Below are 4,280 nucleotides of genomic sequence, written 5' to 3'. Positions count from 1 at the left end.
CTTCTAATGGAGAATTCGAATGAGACCACATGTAAGAGGCAAAGGTGAAACACTAAAACCTATAAATGTGAGATTGAAGTCTCAAACGAGAAAATATAGCCATATGGATCGATCTATTTGGTATGATGAAATGGACAAGATAATAGAAAGAATGAGAAAGTAAATTAAATTTTAATCGTGTAAAATATGCTACTAAATATCAAAACACGGTTTTACTATCATCATCTTGACATGATATGTTGTTTTAATCGGCTTCGGTGCCTACATGACATCCACCTTGCCATCTTACATGACATATTTAATGAATATTTCCTTCATGTTGCCCATGTATATTCTTTAATATTTAAAGGGTTGAGTAAATTACACGGATGGTCCTTGTAATTTGGGGTAATTTGCATGTTTAGTCTTTAATATATTTCTTTAACTTGAAAAGTCTCTACTAGGGATGAGCGTTGGAACCGGACCGGTTTAGAACCGGACCGGTTCAGAACCGGAAATGGTATTACGATAGTATAAGAACCGGTAACCGGACCGCCGGTTCCAATACCATTTTCGGTCCCGGTTTTTAGTTATTTTTCCCAACAAGAACTGGTTAAAAATTAGGTAAAACTAATGAGTTTTTCGGTTAAAAATTAGGTGCAACTAATTTAGATGCAATTCATAATACTTACATGTTGTTAAGTTGGCTTCCAAAAAAACATAATATTCAATAATCAAGCTTCAAAAAAACATAGTAGTATTCAAAAAACAAACTCATCCCCACATATCAAATTTAATACAATTCAACCAATCAAGTTTAAACCAAAACAATTCTTTCTAATTATCATCTACTTCTCTATTGATCTCTTTCCCATTGCTTTGTCATTTTGTAAAGCTTCCTCAATCTCTATATAAAATACAAAATAAAAATATTGTTAGCATTTACTAAAATGTAAAGATCGTATAAAAATATGACAAGAATTGAAAGTACAAAATACTCATAGCTGCTTCATCGTCATTTAAAATGTCGTACACATTGTCTATTATAGGTTGTCTACTCTTTCTAACCCAATCTTGGGTACACAACAAAGCTTCAACTATCATGTTCGACAAATTATCACGATAGTCGGTTAAAACTCTACGACTTGTGCTAAAGGCAGACTCCGATGCTACAATTGAGATTTGTATCCCCAAAATATCTATTAAAAAAATATATTATTGTTAAACGTAACATAATTAATTATTTTAAGAAATATGAAATATTAAAAAAAAAGTCAATACCTTTTGCCATTCAAGCAACTATCGGGAATCTTAACCCGTTAAGTTTTCACCAACTTAGGATATCAAAACTTTTGTTGTACGTAACCCGAGATTCTTTCAAATATATAATTAATTCATTTTCCACCGCATCCGATTTGTCACCTCCACTATTAAGGAAATTGCTAAAAAAGTTGTTATCATCATCACAATCAACGACTTGTTGAGAACGTTGTTGTTGAGAAGACCCGCCCATGTCATAGGCGGTTTTCAACAACTCGAATGTTGAGTTCCATCGGGTTGGAGAGTCGCCACACAAAATTTCTTTGTTTCTGTAACGCCTGTGTTTCCGGGCTTGCCATTTTTAGCAATGTAATAGTCTAGGTTAACCTTTGTAACCCGTTTTGAAATAATAAGAGTGTATTATTTGAGTATTATGTGTTTTGTGCTTAATTGCTTAATTATGTGGTCTGATTAATTAAGAATAAAAATAAGCGTCAAAATTTAAGTGTAAAATAAACTTCATATCTTTGGATAATGTTGTAATAGTTGAAACGAGGTTTCCGAATATATATAGAACGCCCAAATCTGACTTCGTATGAGGAAGTTATGATTTATCGAAGTTTCGACTTAGTGGTATGCAGCCTGAAATACTCAATTTGAGATCGAGCGGTTTTTAGCCGAAGCAATCTAAACGAGGATCGAAGGTCTCATTGTTGGTATAGAAGCGATAAAGAGTTAGGCGAGAACGGACGTCAAACGAAGAAGTTATGAATTTATAACGAAAGTTTATGTCCCGACCTATTAAAAATAAATAATAAAAATAAAGTCAAAATTAGCCAACGAAGTCTAAACGAAAGTTGTAGAGCGTAGTCTCACCTACGCGTGGATATAAAGAACGTCGAAAACGGAGTTCGTATGGAGAAGATATGAATTTCCGAAGTTTATTAAATATTTTGTATTTAAATTAAATCTTTAAATCCGGCATTATCCGAAGAGGAGTTAGCGATCCGATCCGAAGTACGCCCCGCGTACTCGTGTATGCCCCGCGTACACCGAAGATGTCGACACTCGCATCAAGTGGCTTCGGATGACGAACGCAGTGACGATTTCGGACCTGTACGCCTCGCGTACTCCGAGGCTCCAGCCTCCTATAAATAGGATGCGAGGGCAGCCGATTCTTTTGTTCATTTTCTTTCTTCTCTCTCTCCCGTTTTGCATCGATTTGCGTGCCAGAAATACCCCGAAGCCCCGGTATCATTCTCGAGCCCCGAGGCAAGTCCCGAGATCCCGAAGATCCCGAGAAGTGCGGTTCCCGAGTCGAAGCTCTGCCCGCGAGAAGTTCGATTTTTGTAGAGATCTTCCAGATCTGCTGAGGATTACTACTTCTGCAAGTCGTAGTGCTGTCTGATCATCTTCTGATCAAGTGAGTGTATACTACCTTTCATAAACACGATAATAATACAAGTATGGTTCGACTGTATTAAGTATATTGTGGTTTATATGTGTGAGTGCGTAGTTACTTTTTTTCTAACGCGTAACTATGAAGTATTTTATACGATATACTTGTTATGTGTATATTTTGTGGTTATATGCATGAATGGATATTCACTTTATTCTATCTCATAGATCTGATTTGTTTTCTATGAAATACGTGTTATGTGGGTATGCCTCATTTGTTATGTGGAATATATATTGAATGAAAATGCTATACAGGTTTTAAACTATGTATGAATATATATATATATATATATATATATATATATATATATATATATATATATATCTACTAATATGTTGGGTAGAACATGGGTAGATAGTTGGTGTGTAATAAATAGATGAGAGGCCTCGATGTTGTTGTTGTTGTTGATCTAGTTATTCAGCGGAGTATGGATAACGACCACGGACTCTTTCTAGATAGTCCAGTGGAACGCTAGCAGGTTCATAACCTGTAGGTGTTGTGAACGATGTGTTCACCGGTGTACTCTATCCCCCTCATGGTTGCCTTTAGGATATCTATTGTTGAGGAAACCCCTTAGCAGTGATGTCCGTCCCGATGAAAATCCTAGATTAGGTCCCTTGAGATAGATGTTGTTTTAGGGACGTAAAGTGAGGATAACGGGAATGGGTAATCGGGATAGTGATTGGTTGGTGAAATTAAATATAATTTAATTATTGTGGGTTGAAAACCCTATATGCTCACCAGGCTCCCAAGCCTGACCTACTCAGTTTTAATTGTATTACAGGTAGTGGCGCGAGGGCATAAGATGGTTGAATCATCAAGTTGTTTTGTTTACAAGTCTGTATATGTATATATTTGTTGAATGACTTGTAATGTTATCGTTTATGCTTTATGGTCTGTATCGGAACATGACATCCCGAGTTTTGATTATATAATGAAAATGCATCTCTTGATGAAATGCTTTGATAAATACTATTTTATCATGTTTTGTTTTGGGAACAAATTCTGCAACTCTTTCAAATCAAAAGGATTTACTCTGAAATTATTTAAAAGCATAAATAAAAATCGGTCTTTTCTGGCCGTGATTTTGGGGATGTCACAGTTTCCAACCCTACATCTTTGATGGCTTTTTTAAATTTCTTAATCCTTTTTGTTGAACCTCTAATATACTTCACCGCCTTTTATACACATTCCACATGATAGTTATGGTATTTTAACCCAACCTTCACGATAAGGTTTAGGATGTGAGTAATACATCGTATGTGGAAATGTTTTCCACCATCTTAAATCGTGGGAAACATTTTAACCAAAAATTCGATTGATGTGTCGTTACATGTGGCATTATCGACGATAATTGACATAACATTTTTCATACGCCACCCATGTATGCATGCTAGTAACTCTCGTCCAATTTCCTTACCTTTATGTGTATCTATCTCCCTAAAATTGATGACTCTCTTGTGCTTGACCTACTCGTCATCAATAAAATGGGTCGTGACAACCATGTAATTGACCTTTTTACAAGAGGATGTCCAAGTGTCGGTTGTCAAGTGTATAGCGGTGTTTGCATTACTAAAATACT

The sequence above is a fragment of the Lactuca serriola genome, chromosome 1 (genome assembly GCF_051521515.1).
Source record: "Lactuca serriola cultivar US96UC23 chromosome 1, Lser_US96UC23_V15, whole genome shotgun sequence".
Lineage (NCBI taxonomy): Eukaryota > Viridiplantae > Streptophyta > Magnoliopsida > Asterales > Asteraceae > Lactuca > Lactuca serriola.
Note: the sequence above shows the minus strand (reverse complement) of the source record.